The sequence below is a fragment of the Sapajus apella genome, unplaced genomic scaffold (genome assembly GCF_009761245.1).
Source record: "Sapajus apella isolate SASKATOON/1434 unplaced genomic scaffold, GSC_monkey_1.0 scaffold38, whole genome shotgun sequence".
Taxonomy (NCBI): Eukaryota; Metazoa; Chordata; class Mammalia; order Primates; family Cebidae; genus Sapajus; species Sapajus apella.
In genome coordinates this window covers 21,825,626-21,839,608 of record NW_022436978.1, presented here as the reverse complement: position 1 = coordinate 21,839,608, position 13,983 = coordinate 21,825,626, and the positions used below count along the sequence as shown (strand labels likewise).

At 44.9% G+C, this 13,983-nt stretch overlaps 1 pseudogene; it reads right to left on the bottom strand.

Annotated features, from left to right (window-relative positions):
- Positions 1-1,872: 1,872 nt before the first annotated feature.
- Positions 1,873-13,764, bottom strand: LOC116565054 (annotated as a pseudogene).
- Between the last annotated feature and the right edge of the window lie 219 nt (positions 13,765-13,983).

Here is a 13,983-nt window from a genome sequence, read left to right as displayed (position 1 = left end):
GATCGAGAGCATCCTGGTCAACACAGTGAAACCCCATCTCTACTAAAAATACAAAAAATTAGCTGGGCATGGTGGCGCGTGCCTGTAATCCCAGCGACTCAGGAGGCTGGGACAGGAGAATTGCCTGAACCCAGGAGGCGGAGGTTGCGGTGAGCCGAGATCGCGCCATTGCACTCCAGCCTGGGTAACAAGAGCGAAACTCCGTCTCAAAAAAAAAAATTAATAAATAAAAATAAATGATCTAACATTTTTGAGCACCTCTACTAGATGCTGGAAGCTAAGCTAAAGTATTTCACCTACCCTACTTCATTTATTCTGTAAAATAACTGCGTGAAATAACAAGTTATCCCCATTTTATAGACGAGAAAAGAGAGGTTTCAACAGGTTAGCTGACATGCCCACAGACACATATTTTAAAAGTTGTGATTACGGCCTACAAAGGCAAATCCTACTCTGAGACACATGTTCTTTCCACCATTGTACACTAGAAAGAGAGGAAAACACCAAGATTATTCATTACTGATCAAGTCAGTATTGCTCTATTCAGCAGATTTAGTAATTTGTGTCTTGAAATTAGTTGCTAAAAGGCATTAAAGTTAGAGTTTTTTTGTTTGATTATATCTACATATAAAAGTTGCTTCAAATGTCGTTCTTTTTACTGTCCATAATTTAAGATTATTTATTTAGCAAAATAAAATTTTAAAGATACTTAGAGGCACTTTGGAAAATCAGGCCAAACTCTTTTCAACTCATAGATTCAGCTTAATCAATCTAGAAAGCATTTATTCAGAGTCTTATGACATCATTATTTAATAACCACGGTTGATTCATTAAAGTACAGATGATTATTCACTATCCATGTGGGACTTTTCTGTTAGGTTGATGCAAAAGTAATTGTGGTTTTTTGTCATTAAAAGTAACAGCAAAAACAGAATTACTTTTGCACCAACCTAATGCCATGTGGATCATCTGAGATGAATGTTGAAATCCAGTATAGTTTCCTCACGTTCTGGCCCATTTTTCCCACCATCAGAAAGTACACAGAGTGAAATGAGCTTATGAAAAGCATAGTTTACTAGAAAAATGTTACTGAAAAAAATTACAAGGTACATGACAAGGCAAAATGCTAGTAACTCTAAACTTGGTGAATTTTCTAGGCAGCAGCTTTCCTCTGCTGTCTACTCTGGCAAAGAACAAACTAAGGCCGGGCATAGCGGCTCATGCCTGTAATCCCAGCACTTTGGGAGGATGAGGTGGGCAGATCACCTGAGGTCAGGAGTTCAAGACCAGCCTGACCAAAACGGCAAAATTCCATCTCTACTAAAAATAGAAAAGTAGTCGGCTGTGGTGGCACATGTCTGTAATCCCAGCTACTCAGGAGGTTGAGGCAGGAGAATCGTTTGAACCCGGGAGACAGAGGTTGCAGTTAGCCAAGATTGCGCCACTGCACTCCAGCCTGGGCAACAAGAGCAAAACTCCATCTCAAGAAGAAAAACAAAAGAACACACTATAATAAATATGTTAGGTCTATGTTTTCTTAAGTTTTCTACCAGGTTTTTATCTTCCTATAGTGAACAAACCGTTAATTAAGAACTTTTTTCTGAGAAATGTTTTAGTGTGACTATATTGCACAGAGTTGGCTGATGGTTCAGTGTTCAGTAGGTTAGATACCCTAATTGTTTATTTCTAGTGACTAGTTCTAGCTAGAGCTGAAGTTAGGTAAAGAATATCTTGAACTCATTTTGCTATACAAGAAAAAGTGTTTCTTTACTCATTTGGAAATAAATTTTGATTAGAAAAGATAGTTAATTTGTATGTATTTATACAAATAAATAGAATACAAAATGAGGCTTGTAAATTTTTTTCCCCACATGAAAATATGAATCTTAACTTTAATTATTACCTTTTACATTGTTAGTTTGCAGGCAGGCATAATTAGGGACTCAGCTGCAGAAATCACGAACATCTGAAGGCCAGCACTTTAATTTGGCCACTGTCTGAAGATTTCTCTGCTCCTCCTCACACTTCAGTCTGAACTGATGCTGTTCTGTATAAGGTACTTTTCCACCTACCTCACCTCTTACTGCATTGCTATATTTTTCACACAGTCAGGACAGGTGTTGTGTTAATCTCACCATGCCAACAATCAGGGCACCACCTAGCAGGGTCAGCGAAGGCCACAAGAAGCAGTGGAAGATGGCCATTTGGTCATACTGTTTTATAAGAATGACATCTTCGGCTTGGCTGCCCAGACTGTAGAAGCATGAAAAGGCGGTTCCATTCTTGTGATCGAAGAATGCCTTTATGTCCAGAGCACTGCTGAGCAAATCATTTCTATCTTGATGGCACTTAGGTGTGTAAAAGCACTAGGAACATGGAGGAGGAAAAAAGAGAAAGACACATTTCAGAATTGCTTGAACCCTGGAGGTGGAGGTTGCAGTGAGCCGAGATAGCACCACTGCACTCAGCCTGGGTGACAGTATCACCAATACCAAATACTTAACAGTTTTGATTCTGAGATGCCTTCAGGCTGAAGTGATTAGTGGGGAGTTTCAATGTTTGAAGGTGGTGAAATATTACACAGCTCATGGGAAAGGGTTGACTGGAGGGCTGGAGTGAAACAGTCATTTCCACTCACTAAGTAAGGATGTGGAGGGAATTCGTAGTTTATATGACATTGCATTTGAACCATCTTATTTGAACCATCTTGTTCACTGGGAAAGAAAAACAAAGACACTGCAGGAGAGGAAGTGACCAACTTCGTAAGGAAGATGACTCCTCCCACATGCAGGTTCTTGGTCTCTTGGACAATATGAATCCGTTTGTCCATTCAACAAAAATGTGTTGAGCCCTACATGAGCTTTCAACACCTGGTAATGCCTCTGTTGTCTGTCTTGATCTCCTGCAGCAAAGTACTGTATTTCCCTGAAGAAAAGCACATTGGGGTTTTTGCTCTGGGCTCAGAGAGGGAGCGCCACCTGGACTTCCACTTCCTGGGGGGCAGAACCAGTGGAGAAGGGAGCTCTGTCAGCTGGTGACATTTTTTCAAAAAACTTGAGGTTTATTACCATATCCAGTAAGTACTTGAGGTACTGGGCTAAAGGCCTACAAAATGTTTGAAACCTTAAAAATCACTGCATCCAAAATAGAAAACAAAAGTCATCAGATTGAAATTGATGCTTAAAGACAACGAAGTGTGCTGTGTGTGGTGGCTCATGCCTGTAATCCCAACACTTTGGGGGGCCAAGGTGGGTGGATCAGCAGGTCAGGAGTTCGAGACCAGCCTGGCCAACATGGTGAAACCCTGTTTCTACTAAAAATACAGAAAATTAGCTGGGTGTAGCACAGGCACCTGTAATCCCAGCTACTAAGGAGGCTGAGGCAGGAGAATCACTTGAACCTGGGAGGCAGAGGTTGCAGTGAGCCAAGATCGCGCCACTGCACTCCAGCCTGGGTGACAGTGAGATTCCATCTCAAAAAAGAAAAAAAAGACAACAAAGTATAACATATCAAATAACCTAACACAACTCAACTTTTATAGTTAGGTATAAATATAAACTTTAAATATGAATCCGTTGTGTAACTTATTAAAATAAAAACGATAATCTTTATTTGATAAGAAAAATCACTCGCTTGATTCAAGGTAAACTGTGAGTACACTGTAGAATTTTTATATGATGGGAGGCGGGATCTCCAAAAGACAGACTGCCGGCAAATGACGACTCACTGGCTTAGGCTATAAATTCCAGACACCAAGTTGTGAAATTGGAATAATTTCTTTCATTTCTATACACCCCATTTCTCCACCAAGAAGAAAGCTTCATTTATCCTGATTGGATCATTACAAAATGTTCACTATAAAATAAACAGATTTATCCCTAAAGACAGCCCTGGGTTATTTATATACCCAGCTGGGGACAGTCTGGCAGGGAAGGGTTGTTGTCATAAGAACTCCTGGCTGGGCACGAGGGCTCACACCTGTAATCCCAGCACTTTGGGAGGCCAAGGCAGGTGAATCACCAGGTCAGGAGTTTGAGACCAGCCTGGCCAGCATGGTGAAACCCGGTCTCTACTAAAAAAAAATACAAAAATTAGCTGGGTGTGGTGGTGCATGCCTGTAGTCCCAGGTACTTGGGAGGCTGAGACAGGAGAATCGCTTGAACCCAGGAGGCAGAGGTTGCAGTGAGCTAAGATTGCGCCACTGCACTCCAAGCCTAGGTGACAGAGCGAGACTCCATTTCAAAATAAAATATATAAGAACTTTTTAATTATATGAACTTTACAATACCTTGGGATTTATCTGGACAGCCTCATATAACGTAGGAGAACTTTCTGCCCTGAATGGGTGAGGTTCACAAACACATGAAGGCACGGGTGCCCCTGACCACGGCAGCGCACACCGCAGGTGAAGGCACAGTCCAGCCAGTCGTCCGTGACAGCTGTGTGGATGGCAGTGCAGGTCGATTCTTCTCTCCGAGTGCTTGAATTTGGAAAAAAAAAAATGTTCTTCACTTACTAGAAAATTTCGTTCTACATTTCAGTGTGGTAGCACAAGGCATTTGTGTATTTGGAGGTAGCGCAGGGTCCTTACGGCAGGCACATACTAATCAGGGAGCATGGAAGACACAGAGTCGGGGTAAAGAGCCCCAGCGTGCCAAGTTCCACCTCACTTCTGATCCTACTGGCATATTTCTCACTATACCAATGGCTTTCAAACTTCAGAATCACCTGTGAGTTTGTTAGAATGAAGAATCTTTTAAACTGTGGATTCCAGGGCTTCGCTCCAGAGATTCTGGTTCAGTAAGTCTGACGTGAGGCTCCGGAATCTTTAATTGTATTTAAGATGCAGGTATATGGAGAACCACAGTGTAAACAACGTTAGCATTACCATAACACTGTAACCACCAAGATTCACACTCAGGAAGCTCATGCTTCATCCTCTCAAGATGTACTGGCTCCTCCTGACGTGCCTTTGGAAGGAGTCCAACTACAGGGCCCTTGGTCAACATAGCCTACACAATTTCTGGCAGCAACGTACAATTCCACGTACCCACTCTACTTTTAAGGAGGCAAGTGCAAATCATACATGTAATCTCTCTGTAGAATACTTACCATATTTTTGCGATCAGTAAGTTCCTTGAGGTCAGGAGCTACATCCAATTCATCTGTGTGTTCCTCAAAGCATGAAACAGAATGCCTCTCTCTAAGTAGATGTTTAATAAGTGCTGTACTGAATTAAATTTTCCTTGGAAAAAATTTGAGAATTTTCACATGTACTACATATGTAAAGCATCCTAGGTGCTATGAGAAATGACAGGCAGAATTCCTACCACGAAGACCTTGTGGTGATGTTGAAGAGAAAGTATGTGTATATGTATGAAATGATTTGAAAACAAGTGCAAGAAAAAGTAAACAAGGGGAAGAGGAAATGCTTTGACTGAATGTACGGGACCAGCTCTGCATATACCCTCACACTCACATGTAGGTGGCCCCCTGTGTTTACGTACTGGTTCCTTAAACATAATAAGTTAGATTAGCAAGCTCTAAAGTCAGAATGTTTCAAAAGCAGGGCTGGGCACAATGGCTCATGCCTATAATCTCAGCACTTTGGGAGGCTGAGGCGGGCAGATCACTTGAGGCCAGGAGTTTGAGACCAGCGTGGCCAACATGGTGAAACCCCATCTTCACTGAAAATACAAAAATTAGCTGGGTGTGGTGGCACGCACCTGTAATCCCAGCTACTCAGGAGGCTGAGGCAGGAGAATTGCTTAAACCCGGGAGGTGGAGGTTGCAGTGAGCCGAGATCACTGAGCGCCACTGCACTCCAGCCTGGGCAGCAGAGCCAGACTCTGTCTCAAAAAAAATAATAAGATTTGAAAAGCAATATTTAGCTACATTCCTACTGCACTCTCATTAATCTTTTTGACTAAAATAATCATTTTCCTTTATTAATATAACATGCAGTTTAACATGTCCTCAAGGTCCAGGGTATCAAAATCACTAGATGTGGCCTAAGAAAAAATATTGGGCAAGTGAAAATGCAAAAATGGAAAATAAGATCCTTTCCTAGATTTACCACTGGCCTGCTTTTTCACTAAATTAATTTATATACTTATTTTAACTAGGCATCTTGAAATAATAACGTAGAGTTACCTTTTTATCTGTTAGAACTTAAGCTCTCTAAATCTTGACCAGGTACTGAACCAAGTATGATTTGAATTTTCCTTGAAGATTTTGGAAAGCTCCAAAACAGAGTGGGACATTCTGTCCTATGTACAAGGCCCCGTCAGAGCCTTTCAGGTGGAACCAGGGATGTATTTAGGGCTAAAAAATGAGCATGTTTCTTCAGTAGCATCGGGTGTGTATTTGACTACAGCTGTGACAAAATCCATTACTTGATTGAGAGATGATGAGAGGTTGAGGGAGTGGGGATAGGCATGAGCTACCCAGGACTTCTTAACTGCCACCCTTTATGGAGTAAAAGTACTCTATGAGATGGTACAAGATGTAAGGCAAGAGAGATGAGAACTCACCACTCTTAGGCATTCACTTAGTTTAACCAAGCAATTACCAGGAATGCTTAGAAAAGTAAAACTTAAGATATGAGCAACGATTTGGTACCAGCTTGCAGAAGGTACCCTCAAGCCATCTCCCAAATATATCACATTTTTAAAAAAATCTGATCTGCCTGTGCATACATGTCACTCAACTTATATAGACATGTAATGCAGATATATATAAAATATATATGATGAGGGGAAAGGAGTAACAGCAAAAGAGGGAAGAAAGAATGAATGAAGTCAGAAGTGAGGTACAGCCAAGACAGGAGAATCACTTGAGCCCAGGAGTTTGAGACTAGCCTGGACAACATAGTGAGATCCCATCTCTAAAAAAAAAGTTTTTAAAAAAGTGAGGTACAAACATGTAACCTGCAGACCATAAGATCCCTTACAGTTATGACAACTGACCTACGTATTTGTCTCTGAGCTTCCTAGCAGGCAAAGCAATGAAGGAAATACAACCAGATATAAGATTCCTGGTGTGCATTAAATAAAAGTAAGCTGGTTGATCAGGAGCAGCACAGCATCTCCTGGTGCTAATGCCAGAGAGAAGGTTCTTCGAGAATTCTTCCAATAGTGGCACTGTATGCTATAGTAAATGGTGATCTCTTCATCTTTCCCCTAACAATGGTAAACTAAGAATGGCAGGAGATGAATTACAAATAACAGAAGTAGGCCACTCTCTTCCTTTCCTATGACCCCTTTCTCTCACTGAACTCCTAGGCCTTCCTATTCCATTCCCCTGCGGCCTTCTGTTGCTCTTTGGCTGTCCAAAAAAGGGGGCTGTCCAAAAAGCACCCCTTCCCTTCCTTTCACCCTGATCTGACCTGGCCCCAAAGTACCCCATGTTGTGTGGACCATCCTCCAAAATTAAATAGCTCCTCCCCTTCCCTAATCAAAACCCCCATGCCCCTCATGTCAGCAAGCTTCATTTAGGCAATAAGAAGCAAGAAGTCTTATGTCAGAATGACATGCACATTCTTTACTGGCGTGTGAACTTGGGCAAGTTACTTGGCCTTTCTGAGCCTCAGCTTTCTCATTTATGAAATGAAAGTTAAAATAATGACACTTCCACCATGGGCTGTTGTCAGTTTAAGTAGGATAAAATAGAGTATGTATTGGGCACATAGCATATAGTTAGTAGCAAATGAAGTTGACCCTTGAACAATTCAGGGGTTAGGGATGCCAACGCCACACCCCCAACCCCGCAGTCGAAAATCTGCATATAACCTTTGACTCCCCAAAATTTAACTATGGGGCAGCCACGATGGCCCATGCCTGTAATTCCAGCATTTTGGAAGGCCAAGGTGGAAGGATGGCTTGAGCCTAGGCATTCACACCAGCCTGGGCAACACAGGGGGACACCTTCTCTACAAATAATTCAAAACGTAGCCAACTGTGGCGGCACACACCTGTGGTCCCAGCTACTCAGGAGGCTGAGGCAGGAGGATCGCCTGAGCCCAGGAGGTTGAGGCTGCAGTGAGCCATGATTGCACTACTGCACTTCAGCCTGGGTGACAGAGTGAGACCCTGCCTCAAAAAACAAAACAAAAAAAAACTTAACTACTAATAGCCTACTGTTGACTGGAAGCCTTACCAGTAAACAGTTGATTAAGACATATTTTGTAGCCGGGCATGGTGGCTCACGCCTGTAATCCTAGCACTTTGGGAGGCTGAGGTGGGTGGATCACCTGAGGTCAGGAGTTCAAGACCAGCCTGCCCATCATGGTGAAACCCCATCTTTAAAAAAAAAAAAAAAGACATTTTGTATGTTTATATGTATTATACACTGAATTCTTACAATAAAATAAGCTAGAATAGCCAGGCACAGTAGGTCATGCCTGTAACTCCAGTGACTCAGGAAGCTGAGGTGGGAGATTACTTGAGCCCAGGAGTTCAAGACTGTAGTGAGCTACGATCACATCACTGCACTCCAGCCTGCGGGGAGCAAGACCCCTTCTCCAAAAAAAGAAAAAAGTAAGCTAGAGAAAAGAAAACGCTATTAAGGAAATCATGGCTGGGCGCGGTGGCTCACACCTGTAATCCCAGCACTCTGGGGAGGCTGAGGCGGGCAGATCACGAGGTCAGAAGTTCAAGACCAGCCTGGCCAACATGGTGAAACCCTGTCTCTACTAAAAACACAAAAATTAGCTGGGTGTGGTGGTACACACCTGTAATCCCAGCTACCCATGAGGCCGAGCAGGAGAATCGCTTGTACCCGGGAGGCGGAGGCTGCAGTGAGCCGAGATCACGCCACTGCACTCCAGCCTGGGTGACAGAGCAAGACTCTGTCCATCTCGGGGAAAAAAATAGAAAATCATAAGGAAGAACAAGATCATGTCATTTGTGGGGACATGGTTGAAATGAAGCTGGAAGCCGCTATCTATCCTCAGCAAACTAATGCAGAAACAGAAAACCAAACACTGAATGTTCTCACTTATAAGCGGGAGCTGAATGATAAGAACACATGGGCACATGGGCAAACAACACACATGGGGCCTCTCAGTGGAGCAGCGGGAAGGAGAACATCAGGAAGAATAGCTAATGGGTGCTGGCCTTAATACCTAGGTGATTGGTTGATCTGTGCAGCAAACCACCATGGCACATGTTTACCTTTGTAACAAACCTGCACATTCTGTACATGTACCCCAGAACTTAAAAGTTGAAGAAAAAAAATCATAAAGAAGAGAAAACATATTTACTATTCACTAAATGGAAGTGGACCATCATAAAGGTCCTCTCCTTGTCCTCTTCATGTTGAGTAGGCTGAGAAGGTGGAGGAAGAAGAAGGACTGGTCTTACTGTCTCAGGGGTGGCAGGCACAGAAGAAAATCTGTTTATAAGTGGATTCTCGCAGTTCAAACCCATGTTGTTCAAGGGTCAACGGTATCATTACATGTATTGAATAAAGAACCTAACTAAAAGAAAAGGAAGGAAAATTAATATGTACTGAGCAACTACTATGTGCCAGGAAGACACTGTGAAACTCAAAAAAGTCAGACTCCAAACACTTTGTGCTTGCATACAAGGTTTAACTCTTTCCTGGAATATCAACATTTTAGGGGGAGAATTTGTGACCTAAATGAATATAAACTGTAATTTGTGGATTATGTATTTGGAGGTATATATAGATTATGAGATGGGAGGAAGCAGTTCAGGGAAATATCTTCAACCCTTGCCACCTCTTCCCCCACTCCCAGCTGCCCCCAGCGCTGAGAGGGGAAAAGGAATTGTATTTTTCTTGTTCTAAACCATGTCAGAGAGTCACAGATGGAGAGAGCAAAGGCAGCCTCTCCTCCTTTACCATTGTGCCTGGATCTTATCTGAACTGGAAACTGGGATTTGCTCCCTCTGTTTCTTACCTGAGCATAAAAGGCTGTAGAATGGTTGTTCCAAGCAAGAAGAACATTAGGACTGAGAAGCCCATCACGGCAAAGCCCAGCAGCATGGCCCGGTCCTCCCCAGCACTGGACAGTGGCCTTTAGTGCACATCGAGTGGGTCTCCATCACTCTATAACAAGACTAGAAGCCAAAAGGCAATAATATTATCAATATGCTGAGAAAAAGTAACCACAGAATTCTATATCTATCCAAAAAAAAGTCCTCACAATAAATAAAGACATTTCAGACACACATAAGACTGAGTTTGTCCTCAATAGACCCTCACTAAAAGAAAAGGGTCAAGTTTTACGCTAGGCAGAAAAAAAAAATCAGGTAACAGAACTGATTTAACCAGAAATGAAGAGCAAATGCAGAAGTAAATAAGTAAGTAAAGACATTAACTCTAGGCTGGGAGCAGTGGCTCACACCTGCTCTCTCAACACTGTGGGAGACCAAGACAGGCAAATCACCTGAGGTCAGGAGGTCAAGACCAGCCTGCCCAACATGGCAAAACCCATCTCTACTAAAAAATACAAAAATTAGCTGGATGTCGTGGCACACACCTGTAATCCCAGCTACTCCGAAGGCTAAGGCAGGAGAATCGCTTAAACCCGGGAGGCTGAGATTACAGTGAGCTGAGATCATACCACGGCACTCCTGCCTGGGCAACAGAGCAAGACTCCGTCTAACAAAAAGAACAATACTAACTCTATAGATGTTAACTCTATAAAATAATAATTATTATCTTATTACTATTATGTCTTGTGGGGTTAAAAGGAAAGATAAATACATGACAAGAGAATATAATTTAGAGGGAGTAACAGTGCTAACTTTTCCAGGGGGAAAGATAAAGACATTAATTTCATGTTGAAAAGTTCAAATATGCATGCTAAATAGAAACATCACCTTTTTCTACTCTTTTAGGTGATACTCCAAAAATTTCAAACTAGTAGAGAGACAAAGAATGGAAAGGGAAAAAAATCCAAAAGAAGGCAATAAAGAAGAAGGAAAAACTCATGAAAATGTCAGGACAAATGGCACAAAATAACCTGATAATGTTACTGTATCATTCTATCAGTAATTACAATAAATCTAAATGGAATAAATGATCCAGTTAAAAGATAGAGATTAGAGCTGGCTGCGGTGGCTCATGCCTGTAATCCCAACTCTTTGGGAAACCAAGGCAGGAGGAGCCCAGGAGTTTGAGATCAGCCTGGGCAACACAGCAAGACCCTGTCTCTACAGAATAAAAACTAAAACACCATCCAAGTGTGGTAGCACACATCCAGTCCTAGCTACTCAGGAAGCTGAGGCAGGAGGATTGCTTGAGCCCAGGAGTTAGAGGCTGCAGTGAGCTGTGACTGTACCACTGCACTCCAGCTTTGGTGACAGCGTGAGACCCTGTCTCTAAAAAAACATGTTTTTCAAATATAAAGATAATCAGACTAGATTTAAATATATATAGATGGTCCCCAACTTAAGATGGTTCCACTTGCAATTCTTTTACTTTACTATGGTGTGAAAGCAATATGCATTCAGTAGAAACTGTACCTCAAATTTTGAATTTGCATTATTTGATTTGCATATGAACCCTACTCTTCAGTAATACATCTCCACTTCTAACCACTGTATTACCTTGTTTTATTCATAATCAAGGCAATATCTACTATCTTCTGTTTTCTTCACTGCAGGTAGGACTGACTTTCCCACCCAGCCAAGTATGATAGCTACAGGCACCTTCTGGCTTAGCCTGAGGCAAACTCACTTACAGACAGCCTGAACACACTCATTTGGCCGTGATCCCCGCAGAAGCAGCAGCCTCTCCCTCCAGCACTGAAACTTGTGCAAGAAGTATTCCTTAGGAAGATGCTGTGGCTCATCAAAACTTCGTAATTCATCTGACATTCATTTCACTGGTGTATGTGAAATGAATTTATAAACATTGAGTACAATATATTAATATTTCCCTGTGATTTGTTTTGGTTACAGAGGAGACGTTGGTTAATTATTTTTACTCTTTTATATTTTAATCATATTATTTAACAACTTATTTTGAAACAGCAAATAAGATTGAGTAAAGTCAACATCGTTCATCAAGAGGAAACAGCAATAATTCAACTGTGCATTTCAGGAACGAAAATGAGGTACACTAGGCTGCTTTGATGACAACACAACCGCCTTTGTATCTAGTTCATCGTGTGGCGTGTGGGGCACTAAAACCCGTTTGCTTGCGTGTTTGTTATTTGATCTTTTGCCATACAGTGATTCATTTTAATTGTCCGTTCACAGAAGAATCGGTTCATGTCTAGCAGAGAAGACATGTTTCTTTCCTCTGCAGTCGGCCTGCTCCTTCCTCCCTGAACCCCCACCCTATCCAAACTCCGTATCTCACTCTTGTCCTGCATTCTCTCTCAAACACTCACGAGAGCAGTGAAATGATCTCGGAAGTGAGTAACACGGTGACCATGACCATCTTTAATGTCTTCCAATTCTCGGCTCCCAACTCCACTACAGCCAGTAACAAATCACGCCTGTTTCCCGAAAGCGAGTAACGCTGGCCGTGAGATGCACGCCCCCGGAAGGTTTTCTTATCCCATCTGGTGCCCGCGCTGACGCCCCACGCCCCAACCCCGGCGCGCGCAAAAGGGGTGCAGCTCACTCGAGGCCTTCAGCTCTTCTCCGTGGCATTTCCCCCGGGAGAAAACGGGCCCGAAGCTCGTCTCTCGCGTCCCCTCTAGGGAGCAGGCAGGGTAAGGACAAAAGCCAAAACGCGGGAGTTGGGAGACGACGCAGCGTTCCGCGCCGAGGCTCGCAGGGTCTCACTCCCAGTTTCACAGGTAAGGAGGTAAGGCACGCGGCGGTCAGTGACCTGCCCAGTCACACGGGTGAAGACGTGGCGAGCGGGCTTTGACGCCAAGGCTCCCCGCGGGGCCCATGCTGTGTGATTTCCTCACCCCTCATTCAACCAGGAGGAGGCTCCTGAGCGCCAGCCGCGGCTGGGCGAGCTCTCGGGCGGGGGCCACCGGCGAGCGTGAAGGGGCTCCCGTCCCCGCGACCTGGCAACCAAAGGATGGCGCCAGCGAGAAAGGCGGCAGCCCCTGAGGTGAGAAGCCGCGGGCCCGCCGGGCGCCCTCCGAGAGCAAAGGCGACACCCGCTCCCTGAGCGCCTCTTCTCGCGCCCCGAGCGCCTCTTCCTGCGCCTGCGCAGCCAGATTCCCGCCCCCGCCCCCGCCCCGGCCCCGGCCCCGGCCGAGCGCCTCTACCCGCGCCCGGAGCGCCTCTTCCTGCGCCTGCGCAGCCGGATTCCCGCTCCCGCTCCGGCGGAGCGCCCCGCAGCCGCTTACCCGCCCTGGCGCCTCCTGTCGCCCTGGGGTGTGATTTGCACGGGATCGACGGCGAAAGGCTGCACGAGGCCCGGCCTGAGGAAACGGCCTCCTTTCGCCTGCGTCAGCCCTCGGCGCGCAGAGGGGGCTCTTTGCGGAGGACGCGCAGGCCCCCCGGGTGCCCCCAGCCCCCGGCGCGGCCGCCGCCATCGCCAGCGCGCTCCTTCCCAGCGAGGCGCGAACTCGGGCGGGCCGGCCGCGTGGCCGTGCAGACCCCCGCGAGGCGGCGCGGTCCGCGCAGAGGCCGGGAGGCCCGTGAGGCCGCTGCGGCCGAAGCTGCTGCTGTGTCTTGTACGGGGCTCGCCGCCGCCGTTCCCCTCGTGTCCGCGTCGGGAGCGTAGCCGTGGAGACCTGGCGCGGCGGAAGGTTCTGAGGCCCGAGGGGCCGCTGCAGCCGGCGAGGGACGCGCTTGGCCCCAGGTCTGTGAGAAGAGGAAGCATTCCGCGTGGCCGCGCCTGCTTTCTCACCGGTCGTCTGTTCGCGTGCAGGCCGAAAGACCGGGTTTTTCTAGGTCATGGCAGGTTCCGATTAAGAGAATTCGCTTTTAAACCACATGTGATTTCCCAATTTTTAAGACACAAAAGACCATAAAATAACTGGCCATAAAAACTATCTCAAATCAAAAAAAACGATATCAAATATTACTTTATCTTTCTCGG